Source organism: Vespula pensylvanica, chromosome 16 (genome assembly GCF_014466175.1).
Source record: "Vespula pensylvanica isolate Volc-1 chromosome 16, ASM1446617v1, whole genome shotgun sequence".
Taxonomy (NCBI): Eukaryota; Metazoa; Arthropoda; class Insecta; order Hymenoptera; family Vespidae; genus Vespula; species Vespula pensylvanica.
In genome coordinates this window covers 915,762-936,013 of record NC_057700.1, presented here as the reverse complement: position 1 = coordinate 936,013, position 20,252 = coordinate 915,762, and the positions used below count along the sequence as shown (strand labels likewise).

The following is a 20,252-nucleotide window of genomic DNA, read 5'->3' as shown; positions in this document are numbered from 1 at the left end:
AGCGTGTCCTTCGCCTGTCTGCTACTCATTTCTCTGGGCGCAGTTTGAATAATTCATGGCTTTGTCAACGTCGCTTTCCACTGTATTTTTACAAGATTATACTTTTAAAAATTCTATTTCTCTGATTTCATCATGGCGACATAGGCGATAGCCGAAAGAGAAATTTTTCTTTTTCCCTTTTTCTCTTCGCTTTCTCGCTCGTTCTAGGAAATCTAATAAATTGAGTCTCATGGACGAGATGCATCACCACTACTATTGCTACTAGTACGACCTACTAGTATCTGGCATTACCGAAATACCACTACAACGTTGTACAGGGAGCGATGAAATTCCATTGTACAAACCGCAACGAACGCGAGGGTTCGTCCGATCGCGAACGAAGCCAGCTAAATTTTGGGTATATTACGAAGGCCACGTTCCTGACAGGCAAAAGAGAACCAAAGAGAGAGGGAGAGAAAGAGAGAGAAAGAAAATCGAAATAGACTACCATGAAATATATACCTGATTTCCCCTCGAGTGTGAACTTCTCGATGACGTACGGCTTACTTTAACGCAAATGTTAAATATAACGTCATATCGGTACGATCTCATATTTCGATTCATTCTTGACTAACATATATAGTTACGCATTTATTATTATTATTATTATTATTATTATTATTATTATTATTATTATTATTATTATTATCATTATTATTATTATTATTGCATTAGATCGAACGTTATAGTAGTGCACAAAGTTACACAAGCGACGCTTGAAATAAATGCAATTTACGCGATCGATCGCGGGATATAATAATAAAGGTTGTTTCTAAAACGGTGTCACAGAATTTATGAGCTTATTTTACGCCTTCGAGAGAATAGTAATAATAAATATTGCTTTGGAAAGCTATTGTGCTCGGGTTATATATTCGAGATAAATTATTTTTCGTATCTGATAATTTGCATGTGTCTACAGTTTTACCAGAATTGCTGATATCTAAGTATGTCTAATATTTTTTATTGAAATTTTCTCTCTCTCTATATATGTGTGTGTGTGTGTAGTGTAGGCGTTTGACCTCATTATTTCATCGGATACACGCATTATTGAGAATAGTCGAGTCAATTCGACGATGAAAATCAATTTCCTAGAAGATCATTGTTCCTCTTCTTATTTCATTCGACATCTCGAGATCTTTAAACGCATCGGATCGAAGACGATTGGACTTTAAGTACTCCGCGAGCGACGACCTTTGTAAATTTCGTCTTCTACTTCTTCTTTTTCTTCTATCTTCAGAAAGAGAAGCCTAGAATCTACGGCATCCGATGATCCTCTTTTGCAATTACATCGAGCTCGCCGCTCTTTACTACCTTTCTCCGCCTATTACATTTATTCAACTTATCTCCGGCTTTCTATCCTTTCTATTCTCGTTCAAGAAACGTCTCATCCACCTTCAAACTTCCCGTTCCTTTTTATCTCTTCGATTTCTACATTTATTCCATCATCCATTGTCTAAAGTTTTTTTTTTCTCTTTGGTCAATATCTCATTCCGTCGCGAATTTGTTAATCTACCCAAAAACCGTCGAACAAATGTCATCAAATATTACGCTAACGCATGAAGAAGAATTACGTAATTCAATTTTAAACGATTTTACACATTTTTCTACGTTATACAATATTAGATCTGTTACTCTGTATATACGACATATAAAATTTATAGCATATGATTGAATTTTATCTTTTTCAACGTTAACATAATAAATACTTTTATCATCGATGTTTCGGAATTTAGGACACCGTTTCGTTCATTTTCCATTGTTATTTAATATGTACTTCTAAATTATCTCATATTTTTCCAATATGTCGACCAAACGTATGTTATCGTTCTAGGGACAAGAACGTGAATTTACGTGCGTTAGCGTTATTGCATGACACGACAAAAATTTCGCTTCTCGCACAGACCGTGAATCCTTGTGCTCCCACGTATTTAATATATTTTATTTGCTGATTCACGGGAACCTTATTTCCTGAGCCAAATTCGTAATTTGAACGTTTTCACCCTGTTAAATATCTTCCAAAAAAAAATTCGAAAGCAATGTTGCTGTTAACCATACATCGAATATACATACTTGTTCGTTTCATGTTTAAGTTCTTTAGAGAAGAAAGCGGGAGAGAGAGAAAGAGAATTTCAAATATTTTATATTTCTATTAATAAAATTTTTAATAAAAACTGCAATTTAAACGGATAGTATCAAATTATGAAAGCATAAAATGTAGATTAATAAATCGATTTGTTTTATCAAAGATTACGATTTCAAAGAAAACGAAAGAAACCATAACAAATGAAAATACGAAAATGGAATGATACCTGCGTAACGTTACAGAGAAAAACAAAATAATGCAAATAAAAATTTGTTATAAAAGATATACCAAAATTATTGGTGGTTTCAAAACAACAAATCCAATTCCTCTTCGCTATTTATTTTCATAGCTTGGTTCTCGTTTCATGCCGAAGCACGCACGTCCAAAAATATTTGTGAGTTTTCACAATTTGTAATCTCTCTGTCTGTTTCCTCTCTTTCTCTCTTTATGTCTCTCTCTCTCTCTTTCTCCTCTTTTTCGTTCTTCCATACATCAATATCACCATTGTCAAGAGAACTCTTTTGAAAAGATTTTTTACGCTAGAACGAACGTCACCTATCGAATTCGGTATGTTTGTCCGTGAACTAGCTGCTACAAAAACTTCGTCACGCTTCTATAAACTCCAATTCGCGAGCTCGACCAATGGCCAGAGACTTCATGATAGCGATGATAACCTCTATTGTTTTCCTAGTGACCTTTATATTCCAGTTATAACATTCTATATAGAAAATAAATCAAAGGGAACTTAAATCTTATGAAATATTAACAGAATATCAATAAACGCAAATTTCGTGATTCTCGATATATTAATTAATTAAATACTGTGATGTTTAAGATCCTCTTTCTTTTTTTATTCCTTTCCTCTGGTAGAAAAATACTTACGCGATAGAAAAAGGAAACAAGAAAAGAAGAAAGAAGATTAACCATCGAATAACCAAGTAGAAATTTTCTTAAATGAATTTCTTAACGCCAGCAATTGGGGTCGAAATTATTATAGGTGCCATCGAAACGCGTGATGTTCGCGGATAATTAAGTCGTTAATACGACGCGTGCATACGACGAGCCGAAGGAGTAACTTCGCAACATTCTCCATCCCCCAACATACTACTTACCATCATCGAACAACCCACACCACGTTAACGTTGTTCCCAGTAAGATAAACTTTTCCACACCCTTCGTACTTCCCTATCTTCTCTCCTATCGCAAACTCGCTCGCACTCTCTTCCTCTCCCCACTTTTACTACCCTTCGTCACATTCTCTTCAACCCCCTTTCCCTTATACTTTTCCATGCTCAAATGTAGAAGCATTAGAGCGCTTGCACGTACGCGCAGTTTAGTGCATGGTCGCACTTATGCGCAAGATGCATGCTCAAGTACTTTTCGAGTTTCCGCAGACGTAACTAACGTGGTATACCGGCTGGCCTATCTCTAAATATCACCACTACTATCATCAACATCGTTGTAACCATTATAAGGTTGGATGTAAAGATAAGGTGAGAGTTTCAACGCGCATTCTATACATTATTAATTTTCTTTTGCCCCCTCTCTCTCTCTCTCTCTCTTTCTCTCCCTCTTTCTCTATTTATATATTTTTGAAAGGGTAATTCATGATGAATAATCTCACGGGAATATTTGAAAAGTAGATGAGAAAGATTTTCCATGTGAATTTTTCTTCTACGAGTTACTATTTTTAAATGAATATAGTATGTTGAATTTAAATTATATTACTTATTCCAAAATTTATTTATACCTGTTCGACATTTCGTAAGTATTAACTTTAATTATATTTAATAAGATAGATATTATCTAAGCAAATTATACGTTTATACCTATAATAGATTTCAAAATTCTTAATGCTATTTAATATATTCTGTATGAAACACAATCCCTTCTACATTCAATATTTATGCATTTATCGAAATGATTTCAATTACGTGGATTACGATTCCATGTAATACGATTCACTCGTATAATAATAATAATAGTAGTAATAATAATAATAATAACTCTTATTATTATTATTATTATTATTATTTTACGATAATTACGTGCCGATATCGATCCGTTGGCTCTCAGAATGCCGACTCTTGTAATACTAAAAATTCGATCGAGAAATTGAAAGAGAAAGACGTGTAAAGAAATTAATTGGCTATACGAAAAATTAGAATAGGTACATACGTACGTTTAGTGTTCTATTTCTTTTTATCTTGTTCTTTTCCTTTTTCTCTCTTTTTTTTTTCCTTTTTGAGTGGCTACTCGACCGAAGAATTTCCAGGTTTCGTCGTAATTTAATTCAACCTTTTCTAAGTATGCATTCGTTCACTCGTAGCTCGACTGCACCGACTTTTAGCGAGAGAAAGAAAGAAAACAAGAAATAAAGAAAGAAAGAAAGAGAACACCATCACGTTCATTAGCCTGCCTAGCCAGCACCACCACGTTGCGTATTCTACGAGCTTTTTGCTCGAACTCAAACTCACCTTCGCCACCAGTGCCATCGCCATCAGCCGTGACTTTTTCTTCCACCAGCTCTGATATTGAGAAAGAAATTCTCTCTCTCTCTCTCTCTCTCTCTCTCTCTCTCTCTCTCTCTCTCTCTCTCTCTCTCTCTGTCTTTCTGTCTTTTTTCCCTTTCTTTCTCTCTTTTTTCTTTCTTTCTCTCGTCGAGACACCTTTCGTCTTTTGCCCAGACTATTGTGGAAAAATGAAAGAGAGCATAAAAGACGAACGAACGCAACCTCAAAAACGTCTTGCGACCACACCTAATTCGTCCTTTTTCTGCCGATTAAAACGATTCTCTCAACCGGCGTGAACGACACATCGAAGAATAACAAAGTTAAAAATATTGCAAGATGGATTTTGTTGTGACAGATGTGTAGATATGAAAGACAATAAATTCTATTTATTATTCTTTCATAAACGATTCGAGTAAATACGTTAATTCCTATTTTATTTTCAAATTACTATCTATCCATAGAACGCACATTAACACAAAGTTACATGGAGTTAAAAGTACAAATACAATTTATCATTTGCTGATTTCATCCTGCCAGCGTAAATTTTACTTGTACTTGTAATATAATACTCGAGTGCTCTTACAAATTTGCATTACATAAACATCGTTTCGTTACAAGTGCATTTTGCAAGCAACAAAAGAAAAAAGAGAGATAGAGAGAGAGAGAGAGAGAGAGAGGGAGCGTCCAGTAAAACACAAAATTGTATGTAAAGCACGTTAAACGTGCTCTCCTTTCGAAATGGAGAGAGAGAGAGAGAGAGAGAGAGGGAGACAGAAAGGGAAAAAAAATGCGAGGAAAGTGGAGATAGAAATTTACACTTTGAAGATTAAACCAAGCGGTCGAAGCCGGCTCGGAACGGCGCCGCTAGCGATGAGGGTGCCAATTTAAAATAGCGCGCGTGTACACGCGGACGAAGTTGAAATGGGAAAAAAAGAAGAAAGAGAGAGAGAGAGAGAGACAGAGAGAGAAAGAGAGAGAGAGAGGAAAGACGAAAAAAAAACAGCTAGCAAACGTGCAATAGGAATGGAAAACGAAGTGGTATGTACCTCTTGCCCTACGTGTTTGAAACGAATGAAAATAGTCTGTCGGCTACGTAGTTTTCAGATCGGAACAGAACGGAACAAAACGGAACGGAACGAAACGGAACGTTATCGGGGCACGTTGGTGTACTGACCCTTCACCCTTTGCTCTTCAACCCTCACACCGTCTCTAGTCTCCTGCTAGACTGCACACAAGCCAATCCCTATACCAGTGCAGCTGCTTTGTGGTTCTCTGCATTTTAGATTAGTTTAGAGTCAGGCAAGAGCAGTAGGCGAGCCTGTTCCACGATAAGAGCATTAGCCGATAAGGTAATAAGCAGAGACCACGCGAAAGCTTGAGCTTCTCTTTCGCGCCCCTTCTCTCTTAATACTCTCTCTTTCTCTCTTTCTCTCTTTCTCTCTCTCTCTCTCTCTCTCTCTCTCCCTCTTTCTCTCTCTCTCTCCCTCTTCCTCTCTCTCCCTTGCTCTATCCTTTATTCCCATCGTCATAGAACGACTAAGAACGACGTTCCTTCTCAATTTACTTCTACTCTCTTCGCTTCATTTGCCACTACTATTCCTCTTCGTTGTATTTTCGTATATAAGAGCCGTCTTCTCGAACTACGGATTCGATATAAAAGTCACGTAAATTAAGCAACGAGAACTTCAACGAACGAGTATTTATTCTTTTTTCTTTTCTTTTTTTTTTTTTTTTTTTTTTTTTTTTTTTTTTCTTTAGAGAATGATCCAGTGTATACGCAACGAGGGTGTAAGTATATAAGTATGTTTTTGCGTATAATCTACGTGAGAATTTTGAATACTATCTGTGTAATTTAATTAATGACTGGAAAGAGAAATACAGGGAGAAAGAGAGAGAGAGAAAGAGAGAGAGAGAAAGAGAGAGAGAGAGGAAAGAGAGAACGTAGATGTATACTTTTTAATTAAATTCCTATTTTATAGATAATCATAAAATGAAACAGGTTGCATTACGTTTAAAACGCAAAAGTTGCTAATATTTGTTCACGAGTTTTGTTATTGCGATATGCGGATTTAATCGGTAATTTTTGCGATAGTTCAACGATTAAGAATTTCTACGGAAATTATTAATACATCCTCGTAATGCATAACGATGCATCGTTCTGGAAATATTTGGCTCTCCGTCTGAGAATATTCGATTCATAGCAAAATGTCCATCTTGATGCTGCAAGTCTTCGTATTGGAAACGACTGTACGAAGTTACGGGGTAGATATAAACGGCAACATTAAGGCGGCATCGCAAGAGAGTTTGAATACGGAGATTTCGAGTTGCAATATCAGTAAACATGCTCGAAACAGTTATTAACTAACCCCTAGAACATTCGTCTTGGCCCCAGGCAAACGATTGACTGCCGTTTGCTTGGAAATTCAACGTATATATCTTATATTGTATACGTCTATTTGTGTACTTGAATTTATTTATGGTCCATGCCCTGGGGTGCAATTTAAAGCTTCCCCGCGTAGTTTATACCCTTTTTAATCTTTTCTCGTTTAATAAAGAAATAAAGAAAAAAAATTGTGAATTTATCGAAAATGCAAATTTATCGATAATCGTGCTCGTTCGAGTTTATCTAAATTATATATATATATATATATATATATATATATATATATATATAAAAGAAACAATGAATCGTACTACTTGCAAAATCATCATTAAAATTTGTCAGATATTATCTACGATTATGTTATATTTCTTAAACCTCATGTTATATTTCCCAAGATAGGGAAATTTCTTTGATTACTCATTTGTATTCGATCGCGTAATTATTATTTCTTATTTTCTTTTTATTGCTCGAAATCACTAACTACGTCAACGAAACGTTTTCTAAGGAACAATGATGAAAATTTTCTCGTCGAATCGAAGAAGAAACCGATAACCGATTGCAAGCGGAACTAGCAATTTTCTACGAAATTGGTCCTTACTCGAGCCAACAACGACGAAGAAAACGACGACGTCTAGGGAAGATCTCTCGTTTTTGAAGCGGCAAGATTCGATGAAAACGGCACCGTTGTGAGTGCGATGGATACTTCTACGAAAAAGCGAGAGAAAGTGTGAGAGAGCGACAGAGACGAAGAGAAAATACTCTATTTCTTTTACTACCTTACTTCATCTAATTTTACGATTGTTTCATTTACGATAGGAACTTATTTAATCGAAAGTTATCAATTTTAAATTACGAATTATTAATTATCATCGAGTTATCCTGAACATTTCCATGATAAATGAAATGTTACGTGTTACGAATAACTAACAAAAAACCTCTAATTATTAGTTATCTCGAGATAACAATATTTACTTGTCTTCCAAACGTAATTAATAAATTACTTTAATTATTACAGAACGTAATGCAATCTAGCTGGGAAATATGAAATGAGTAAATAAAAAAAAAAAAGAAAAAAAAAGCAGAATACAAGAATTCCCTGGTGTCTGTTATAAAAGTACTCAGAAATGTCCTCTCTAAATTTCAACGGATGACTGGACAACGTGAAATCGTTCCATCGGATTATTACGCGTTTATAGATGAAATCTCCGGTGTATAAGAACGGAAGAGTAGGTCGGTTTTCGTTCTTCGAACTTTGTACTCATCCTCGTCTAGCAGGAGAGAATCGATAACCTTTATCCGTCGAAGTCACCGGTAACGGCTACAAACGCGAGACTCCATTTCCGTAGAGAGCAAGCGTGTAACCTACTTCTTTGGCACAGGGAACCAGTTTAAAAGGGTCCAAACGCGACCTCCAACGCTAATGACGATTAATATCTCTAGGGATTATGAAACGAACTATCGCTTATACGCGAATTGCAACGAACAGAATATGTCGAAAGCCACGAATGCTTTTTGTCTTGGGAATATGAATATATATATATATATATATATATATATATATATATATATACGTATTTCTTTTTATTTTTTATTTATTTTTTTTTTTTTGATATCTTTTTCCCATCCTTTTGTTCGTTCTCGAGAGTTTAACTTCGTACGATTCGAAAAATTTACCGAGACTTTTTTATTAGCCTACATTCGAAATGACAAAGGATAGGGAAATTTAAACAGAGAAAAAGATAGGAAAAAATTAAATTGAACAAAAAAAAAAAATAAAATAAATAAAAAATAAAAAAAAATCAAGACCCGGAATTCAAATGAAACTTTAGGCAATCGAAAAATGCAAATCGTCATTGCAAATATTTGTAAAGTTTGATATCTACTGTTGGAAAGTATTGTTGTACAGAGATTGAAAATTATTTGGCCTCATGAATTCATGATTTTATTCGTTGGATATTTGTATCGTTGGTAATGTTTACACTAACGTTCGTTTTGCCTGGAGGAAATCTACAATTTCATTGGGTTATTAATAATTTTCAATGATACGTTATTGGTCGATACGCATTTTAACAGCATTCCGAAAATATGAAATTCGTTCAAATGGCTATTTTACAATAAATTTCTCGCGTAAACTTTGATAAAAAGAAAAATGGCAAACAATAAATAAATAGAAAAAAAGAATATTAAAAACGATGATGAAAAAACTAAACAAATATATATATATATAAATAATAATATACCTCCATACATGTACCTCAATATACAATATAAATATAGAATATAAACGTGATATAGAATAGAGCAGATAAAAGAATTTGATCGATACTCGTCGACGTTGTCTCGCGAGAGTTATTAAAAATTGTATGAACAGAAATGAGACCTAACGTTAATATAAGACGAGGAGGAGAACAAAAATATTGCAACGAGGTTGGAAAATAAAATTTTAAACAGAATCAACATCCTCGAGAATATTTCTTTGATGTTAGTTGTGTCACAAAAAACAGAGAATAATACATCTGTACGCATAAATACATACATACATACATACATACATATATACATACTATACATAACTGCGTAAGCATTTGTACACGTATCAATGACTGCGAATGATTACGTATCTATTATGCAAGTGAAGATAAGAGGAAAGAATAAAAAGTTAAAAGAGAATAGAACGTAGGTAGTTGTTCATCGAATGCGATAAAAGTAACGAGATATATTGGCCATTAAAAAGCTCCTTCCAAAAGCTTTCTTTCTTTTTCTTTCTATTACTGAAATGTCTGTCTCTCTCTTTCTCTTCCTCTCTTTAAATTTCTCTCTCTTTTCCCAGAACATTTTTCTCTCCTATCTCTTTCTCTTTCTCTATCTATCTATCTCTCTCCCCCCCTCCCTCTCTATCTCTCCCTCTCTCTTTCTCTCTCTTTCTCTTATTCCCGTGCGTTCCGTAGATAAGCAGCACAGCTTTTCTTGGAAAACGCTCGTTTCACAGGATTATAAATTACTGTCTTACGTCGTTGTCAAAGCGTTAAAGCGTACGAGGATGTTTTCACGAACGCGTCGACTCGGAAGAAATAGAGATTCGTTTCTCTATCTCTCTCTCTCTCTCTCTCTCTCTCTCTCTCTCTCTTCCTTCTTTCTCTCTTTTCTTGTCGACTCTCTGAGGTATAGTCGAGACTCCCTAATGTAAAGATAACGTAAGAACGAGCGTCATAGCGAGTTCGCGTTAGACTTATCTGTACTCGGCATATAAACCGCATCTGCTTATAGTCACGCTCACGATAAATTCCATTTAAAAGCTCAATAGTAAGACGCCGTATCGTTGTGGAATTCACTTTCTTATAGTAAGCTATATCTGCTCAGTGATTATAGTCAACGACATGCACACCTTCTCTCTTATTCTTATTCGCCAGACTCATTATCGTAATGCCGATCTATAATTGTTAACTCGAGTACTCACGCACGTGTCTACCTATAATTTTAACCGCGTTGATGATAGCGTATCGATTAACTCTAAAATATACGATATCTGAATTTACGTTTAAATCAAGAGATATTCATTAGTAAAATGTATAAAAACGCGTAATAATTACAAATTTTTGTACATCCTTTTTTGCGGATAAACGTGAAAGTACTTTGTTCGTGTAATTCGTTAATCTCAAGTTATTACGTACTCGTTTGATTACATGGAATATATTCATTGATCATATATACATATGATTTATAGACGCGCATATAATTTATTGAAATTCCCTGCAATAAAAACGTATATTTATGCCGCGTCATAATTCTTTTTTTTTTTTCTACCTCTTACAAATAACTATAGTCCGATCTTTTACGTCAATTAATATAAAGACTGAACATCGCGTTTTTTAATTATAATATTGAACCCATTAAGAGGTCATCTATGAAAGATGATAAGTAAATGATCTTCGTGATCTTACACCAACAGTCTAGAGAGTTTGCCGTTGAAAAGTTCAAAGGGTGATGTAATAAGAATGTCGGGGGAAGCGTGGTAAAGTAATACCCTAATTACCGGACGATTAACTCGGACGTCGATGTCGCTCGATGTTGAGCGGCTCGACGCGACGGAGGTCGACCACTCTCACTGCGATCCTATCCTATCGGCTTATTAAGTTGCTACCACGAAGTAGACTGCAGGCACGGGAGCAGTACTATAATTCCCTGGGTTATACTGTACTTTAGATGGTACTAAAGTCTCCTATCAGACCGCGCAAAGCGAGTGGATAAGTAAGAGAACGAAGTCGAAGGGAAAGCTAGACTATGCGTGTGCATGTACGTGTGTATCTATGTGCGCCCCGTTATACGAGTGTTCCTGACTGTGGGTGTGAAAGAGAAAGAGAGAGAGAGAGAGAGAGAAAGAGAGAGAGAGAGAGAGAGAGACGAAAAGAGAAAGACGAGAGTCTCGTTTTCGATCTCTTTCTCCATTTCCTATCCACTCGAGCTCCTTCGGATAGAGAGACGCCGAGATAAATTGTTTGCCGGTGGGTTCGCTGCTCAAAAGTTTCGCGATATTTCCAACGTTAGTTAAAATTAGTGGAGTTTACCCTGAACGAAATTCTGATAATGCTATCTCTCGTGTCGTGCGACGAGCTTGGTCACTCTCTTTCTCTCTATCTCTCTCTCTTACTCATACAAGCACAAACATTCCTTATCTCTGTATGTGTTATATATGTAACTTTAAATGTACGCGTCAGCTCGTACATGCCCGTCCTCGGGTTACAAGTCTCTTCTACCTTCTCTCGTTCCTCCGGTTCCATCTTCATTCCAGGAAGCTTCCTCTTCGCTTTAATTTGGATGAAACAGCGTCCATTTTTTGCTCCTTTTATTTGACCGTCTGCCACTCGACTACGCTAACACCTTTGGGAATTCAGGGACCTTTAATTATGGCTAACGATTAAACTTTGCTAATTATCACGGCGATGACGTCGAGTACGGAACGAGTCAACATCGAAGACCTTTTTAAACGAGAGATAGAAATGAAAAAGATATTCGATCCCAGAGATAGATGCTCTTCGAGAGGAATCACGAAAGATAATCCTACGGAATAAGCTATCGTGCTTCTTTTTATGTCGATACCAGATTATCGATTCCCTCGAGAGATTTCTCTAAGCTCTCAAGATAAATCTTACCTTTAGTAATTAAGATTTTTTTTCGCACCCCATTCTCTCTATTATTCGATTCGTTCGAGATAAATATATCCAGATATGAAAATAAATATCTTAAATCTTAATTTCAGATTTACATCTCGTATATCGATTCGAATAAGCGAAGAGAATCTGCTACTCCTTGGTTATATAAAATATGTAAGGATTTATTTTGTAATATAGTAATATTTATCAAGTCGGAATAGTTACTTTCTCGTTTTACTTTTTTTTTTTTTTTTTTTTTGAAATAAAAACGAAGTGAGTCGACGAAAGACCCGGAAAGATTACTTACACAAGATCCTATTGGACTCGGATAAAACTTCTTTAATTATCGTCGCTCCAATTTTCCACCCTCCGTCGAGGAAATGCTTAATGGAAGAAAACGAAGGGATCGCTCGAAACTATTAGTAGAAAACAGAAACGATTTAAAGAGTTCTCGTGATTTATATAAAGCTACGCCGTAGGAAACAATCGCGAAGCGAGAAGAAGGAATCTCGTTAACGAAGCAATAGTATTTTACGAATAACGACTCGATTTCTCGAACTTGCAATACTCTTAACCATTCTCTTTTCATATTATAACCGACATATCGAATTTTTTCTAACGCAAATCCGAATATAAATATTATTGTAAAAGAAATTTTGATTAGAGAGAGAACGATCGAAAGGCTATATTATTTTGATCGTCGATTACAAAATCGAACGAGTAATTTTACTCCTTTTGTTTTTTTCTGTTTTTTTTTTTTTTTTTTTTAATATAAACAAACAACAATCTTTCAATTTGAACAGGAAAAAGTTGCGGCGATAACGATGACAAAACTCGATGAACAAATCGATCGATTTCTTTTATAGCAGGGTGCGAATAAGAAATAAAAGGAAAGAAAAGGACCAAAAGAAAATTATGTAATAAAAATTCTAAGAACGTAAGATAACCATACGAGCTAGGAAGATACTCGAGAACGTAAGCTCGACGAGAAAGTTTTCAGCTTTCCAACGACGTGTCATGAAAGATCCTGGGTAAAACGATGCCTGATCCGAGATTGAATCTAAACAAGCGTTTCACGGCGTTCGACGAAGTAGAAAAAGGAAAAGACAATGATGTTGCTTGCAGCGAAACGAGACAAAAATTGTCTTGAAACTTTGGTAGAATCGAATGGTATAGGGATATTATTTTTTTTATTTTTCTTTTATCCCGCGTTCTCTTGGCCTCTCACCGAGTGCTGACAAAGTTTTCTACTTTTCTCTCGTCTCGCACTCGACAGAGTTTTTCTACGATTTTTCAAGAGTGTCTGAATTCGTGGAGAACGCAACGTACTCGTCGTTTCCGTCCTCTTTCTCGTCGTTGACGACGACAACGACGACTACGACGACTACGACGACGACCACGTACGTGGCTGCAAAATGCATTTGCGTTTACTCTGACAACGAGCAGGGTCGTAAAGGATTGCCTCAGACACTCTCTCTCTCTCCCTCTCTCCCTCTCTCTCCTTCCGTCCTGCTTTCTCTTCTCGCATATACATATATACACGTTTCTATCGCAAGCCCAAAGCTCTCGTCCTACCGTCAAACCACCCGAATCCAACAAACTTCTGTTCGTATTGCACCGTACAAGCCTTCAAACGCCTGCTACGTCTAACCGAGCACACGCTTACTCAAGTGTGACGCTTATATACGTGCATACACACAGAGAGATAGAGAGAGAAAGAGATAGACGTACATTTCCGACGATAATTCACCTAATTTCGTCGCATGATCGCAAAACCGTGGATTATATGTTCGCGAAAAGCTAGTTATCAGATATCACAGAAATTTCACGCATTTTCGGCCCTTTCAAAACAACAACCAGATCGAATTGACGTTTCTAATGAAAAAAATATCGATAATCCGACATCATTTGTCAAATTCAGCCAACATGCCCTCATCTCGTTTCTAACAACGTCTTCTCTACGAAAAAAAGCTCCAAATTAAACGATCATTTGTTTTGCTCGAACTTTATCGGTAGGTCGTTGAACTCGTCTTCACGTCAAGTATGTCACCCCAATAAAAATACGCAGTTCTGTGTGTAAAAATAAATGGACTTCATCGATACCTCGTTTGAAATAACACCGATCAAATTCGTGTAATCCATCACAATGTTTATCCGCTTATCGTTTGTTTACTAAACGACAAAAAAAAATTGACAGAGAAATCGTATTAAAAATTCTCGATACTTGAAATATTAAATATTAAGTTATCGAGCTACGTAAAAATATTTTCGCAACACAATGAAAATATATGATCACTCGTAACTTTGGATAATACGCTAATTAACACTAATTGAAACTATTCGAATGTGGGATGATTTTGTTGTTACACGAAATTCGAAAATATCAGGTCAAGCTCTACGTATGCAGGTTTACACGTTAAATCCACTCGGCTAATTGTCCATTGTACGTTCGTGAAAAACTCTCGGCTCTTTACGCTACGATAACGACTCTACTCTGATAAATGTAATTACGAAAGACTGATAACAATTTTAATAAATTTTACCTTCGTCGAATCGTTTCATCCAATCTTCTCCAGAGTAATCTGCAATGAAAAATTAAAAGAGATATTTATTATTAATCATATTTATCTCTCATTTATATCAATATATTAACGGTATAACGTTTGTGTCTAATTAGTATCAGACAATTGTTCATTCTTATAAACAAAAATTATTAAAGCCGATATTAAGCATTTCATTTGAAGCGTCATGAATACTATGTTAACGCATATTCTCCGAGGACACACGTAACGTGTCGAATAATTTGAATGTCGAGAGTTTTAATATTTATAACACGCACGCGCAGTTACATCCACATATTCATTCATTCTACCAGGACAAAGAGGAGTCCAACAGCCTGCTAAACTTTTACGTTCCCTATCGATACTAACGACGAATCGATAACCCAAACGAAACTTTTGTAAGCTAACGACTTAGTCGGTATCATTTTTATCATAAATTCGAACGATCTGGATGAAAGCTACATTCAAAATTCTATATTCCATCCATTCATTATAACAACAATTAAAAGTTCCATCATTAAAGAACATTTAAAAAATGAGAAGCTTCGTTCCATTTCGATGTTTATCGCATGCTCTTCCTCTGTTTCTTTGATTGTAAAAATACAAAAGAGAACGAAGCAGATTCGTATCGAGTTCGAACAATTACTCGAAAGTCTTTCCATTACGTTATTTCTTTTCTCCTATATAGGGTGTTTCATTTTAATCAACTGCTGCAAGTATCTATGGAACTTCGTAGTAAACAAGTATTACATATAAGCATTATATAAATAAATAAAACGTTTTCCATTTCAAGGGAAAAAAGCTGCTTGCTGATTAATTAAATAACTTTCTTAATACATTCTGTCCTATACAATTGCGCGAAAAAAAAAGGAAAAGAAAAAGAAAAAAAATTACTATTCATTTATTCGCCTCTACGTCCCGATAAAAGACGAACGAGAAAAAGAGAAAGAAAAAGAGAAAGAGAGAAAGAGAGAGTCAACAGAAATAAAAGAGGCGAAAAATGCGTCACCCTCTTTGATCGAACAGGATGCTTCGTCCTTTCACGTATACGTATTGAGAAAGACGAGGATGAGCTTATATTCAATGGCTTGGATTCTGAAGGTACGGTTAACCATAATAGAAAGCTCTCTTTTACTGCTCCTCCGATTATTCTAGGGCGACATGCTGTGCTACCATTTTCCTAGCTAGCAGACTGGATAGCTACTAAGCTAACTCTCTTTCTACGTGTACTTGGATAGGTCGATGTGTATGTTTAGGAGAAGAACGCGTTGGCTAATGTGTGAAAAACAAAAGGTCGATGCGGCCGAGAACACACAACGTGCTTTACAGCGACCGTCACGATGCGAACCAATGGCTCGTATTCAAGTCGTGAGCTCTCTCTTACTACTAGTACACTACTACTACTACTCTACTACTACTACTACTACTACACTAATATGGAAGCTGTCCTGTTGCTGTCGTTGCTCTTGTTTTTTACCTTTTCTTCCTGTTGAAGAATGGGTTCTCGTCGAGGAACATATCAATGTGATTGATTTTTGTGATTTTTAACAATTTTACGAGGATCTTGAAAGCAGTCAAATATTGAATAATTGAAATGTAGTTTGTGTATTATAAGGATATAAAGAAATAGTAGATTATAATAAAAGTATTTCGAAATATATATATATATATATATATATATATATATATATATAAGTAGATATATGTCTGTACATGTCTCTCTTTAGTAAGCTCTTGTGAAATCTCAAGAGAAATTCTTTCCTATCCCGAATGCAACTGCAAATTCCACGAGTCGATATTTTTCGATATGTATTGAAAGCTACGTACATTGAACTTTTTCAACATCATTCTCGAATAGTATCGACGTGTGTTTCGATGATCGATGAGCTTACAACGAGCTACCTTTGTCGTCATATTTTTTTTATTCGTTCGCTTGTATTTTCTTTCTTTCTTTTTTCTTTTTTTTTTCTTTATTATCTCGATAAATTCATTCACGATTGAGCGATGAATTCTTAAGAGATCGTTACTCCTTCATTTTCGTCTAAAATAATAATATAAAATTGATTCTTTTTTTCTTTCTCTTTTTATTAATGTCTTAGCATTTACATATGGGCTCCGTGAGAAAGGAACAAAAAAATGTCGTTTTACCTCGTCCTATTTCTCTTCGATAAAATATTCACCCGATCGTAGAGAGGAGAAATTAAAACGATCGCTGATTTCAAACAATAGAAAATATTCATCGAGCCAGCTGGAAGCAGAGACCTCAAATATTTTCCATGAACTTTCGATTTTCAAATTTAATACCTACCTACCTACGAACGTGGCTCGTGCTCGTTCGTAAATAAATTTTCGACGTGCGGTTATCCGACAAGCAAACGGATCTCCGTTATAAATCGGTCAAATGTTCCAATCATCAAAGCGAATATTCGATTGAAATTTTTTATCCCGATTCGTAAAATATTGGAAAAAAGAAAAAGAAGGAGGAATAGAGAATGAAAAAACGAAAGAAAGAAAGAAAAGAACGTGCGTAATGCACTGTCACGATTCGTTTACACTTCTGGAACATCTCCTTTTCTATTTCTCCTTTTTCTTTTCTTTTTTTTTACTTTTCTCTCTCTCTTTCATCCTTTCAGCTATCCATCTTTCTCGCTCTTCATGTCGAGAGACTAAAAGAAAAAGAAAACGCGAGAAACAAGAGAAAAGTGAGTAGGAGAGCTCGTTTGTCACGGCTTGTTGTGCATCTTTGTTGTGCATTTCCAATTCGAGCATAATAATCCGCTATATACATACGTTCGCGTCAGACAAATCTTTCTACTGTAATTCTAATTTATGTACATGAGTACACATATTAAATCGATGTCGCCGTTAATTTTTGTTGTTCTAAAAATAATCTGATACTTACATTTATATATATATATATATATATATATATATATATATATACACACACACATACGATCGCGTTCAGCTAGTTTTAAAAATATTTTTTTATTTATACAACGAGTAATAGTTATTTATATCCAATAAACGAATCTTTTTCATCAAATGAGTCGTACATATATCGAATTCGATGTATTTTCCAAAAAAAAAAGAAAACTTCTCTGTCCTCTTTTTTTACAAAATACGAAAATTATTAGGACGATAGTCGATATAGGGAAAATAGGATGAATCTATTACAAAGTGGTTGCACGAAATACCCAACTAGTGATCTGTAACAAACATAGACAATGTAGTACTAGCGTAGCGTATGACGTGCCATCGAAATAATTTTGTCGGCACGACAAAGTGTCCTCTTCTACGTCGGAGATACGAGGATCGCACGATTATGGTGGTTTTAATAACGTCCTACGAAAATACCCATGGAAAATAGTTTTGTTTGGGCGTACGCAACAACGGACCGTTTAATGGAAAATACTAGCACGATTTGAACACCGATGAAAGGCAATATTGAAAGAGAAGAAGAGAGAGATAGAGAGATGGATAGATAGATAGATAAAGAGAGAAAGAGAGAGACAAAGAGATGGAAAGAGAGAAAGAGAGAAAGAGAGAGAGAGGAGAGAGAGAGAGAGAGAGAGAGAGAGAGAGAGAGTGTGTGTGTGTGCGTGCGTGTGTTGCATGCGACGAGGAAAATGAATCGCCCATGGAATTTGATGTCCCTTCGACCTCGGTGCCACGAACTTTTAGCCTCAGGGGTAATCGGGAATGCATGTCGCCTGTAAGCCACTCGAGTTAGATACGTTTCCTGTCCTTCGAAAAGCTGCAAGAGTAACGATAGAACAGACTCAAATGATTTACGCTAGCCGTGCTTTATCGTTCGGCTGGCTCGATGTCTAGGCATCGTGTGGATGCTGCGCTGGACCATTCGTTCTTTTTCTTTTTCTTCTCCTTTTTCTTTTTCTTTTTCTTCTTTCTCTTTTTCTCTGTACTACGTACACATATAACATCTAGATAGATACGTAGGTACCATTCGCTCGTCCCTTTTCATTCGGTGCCCCGCGGTCACGTTCTAAAACTTTTATCGAGAGCAACCCTTCTACCACCATTTTTACATTCCATTCGCGAAGAAGATACGCGAAAAGAGCTTGTGTTTCGAGGAAACTCGAGAGAATCTCCTCTCCATTTTCGTGCCACGAGATGATTTTAACAGGAAAGTACGACGAAATGGTGAACGATGCTCCTTTTTTATTTCCTTTTCTTTTTCTTTTTTCTTTCTTTTTTTTTTTTATTTATTTTCTTCCTTCCTACCTTTCTCCGCGCGCGCGCGTGTGTGTATGTGTGCGATGTATTCTTCAAGAGGTGGGCTTGAAAAAAAATCTTTTTCAAAGGATCTCTTGCTTTTTCTACGATGATTATACGAGACGAGGTTGAAATATACATCGTATTCTCTATGCTTTATATATGAATATTTTACATACGTTTGTACCTACTTACTTTTTTGCAAATATGTATTGTATATTTTTTTCCCAACAAATAATATCTTATAATGACTGTCGAGGATATTAAAAATTTATTAATGTATTATACCGGTTCAAAGAGTGAATAAATAAGAGAGAAAGAATGAGGGTGAGAAAAAGGGAAAGAGAGACGGACAGACAGAAACAGAGCCAAAGACAGAGAGAAAGAGATGAAATTAACAACACGACTTCTTCGATGTAATATTAATTATAAGAAGGAACAAACGATCCAATGGAAACGGCTCATTTCCCTTTCTCTCTATTGTTCCTCGACAACGTCCAATTAACGCAATTTTCCCGTTTCCTTCCAGATTTTTATACACAGACAATCTTGTTCCCTTGTCGACGACTTATCGACAATGAAAAGAAAAAAAAAAGAAAGAAAAATAAGAAAGGAGAAAGAGACGGGGAAAAGAAATGAAAGAGAGAAAGAAGAAAAGAAATAAAGATATTTTCCAAACGAATCCCTTCCTCCTCTTACTTACTATTGTCTTACGTGTATCCTAATAACAGAAAAATGTTTCATTTCTCATAGCGTGTCGACACATTATCTTCGATTTCGTGTGCAGTCAGTCTAATGGGCAAAACAGGAAAAGAAAAAGAAAAAAGGAAAAAAGAAAATGGATACGAAAGAAATGGAAGAACATATGTAGGTGGAAAAAAAAGAACGAAAAGAGCGAAAAGAGAGACAGACAGACAGACAGACAAACAGAGAGAGAGAGAGAGAGAGAGAGAGAGAGAGAGAGACAGAGAAAGAGAGAGAGAGAGAGAACGAAACGTCTCTCCTAATAAAGCTCGTCGTGGATAGATACGCTTGTATGGATCCAACTCGAAGGCAACTCGTGCGAGTTTGTGCGACGATGATAGACTCATCCTACCTAGCTCGACCATTTTCAACCAGCACCACTACTACTACCACCATTACCAACACCAACACCACCAACACCGCCACCCACCTCCCGCTATCTCCCTACTCCTCCTCCACCACCCAAAACAACCTCTTTCTACCGCTTTTTTTCTCCTTTCCCTCTCATTTTCTCGGCTCCCTTCTCCCTCTCTCCTCCTTCTC

The 20,252-nt window shown here is 36.0% G+C and overlaps 1 protein-coding gene across 8 annotated transcripts in view; it reads right to left on the bottom strand.

The window, feature by feature from the left end:
• The window catches only part of LOC122634951 (leucine-rich repeat-containing protein 24-like), a 126,329-nt gene that overhangs the window by 28,760 nt on the left and 77,317 nt on the right, over positions 1-20,252 (bottom strand). For 6 of the 8 annotated variants that reach the window (XM_043824523.1, XM_043824522.1, XM_043824521.1 and 3 more), the window contains one exon: positions 14,712-14,750. The exons of the other annotated variants lie outside the window; for them this stretch is intronic. The gene's annotated coding sequence lies outside the window, so the exon portion shown is untranslated. The remainder of the gene's footprint in view (positions 1-14,711; positions 14,751-20,252) is intronic. 8 annotated transcript variants of the gene reach the window in all.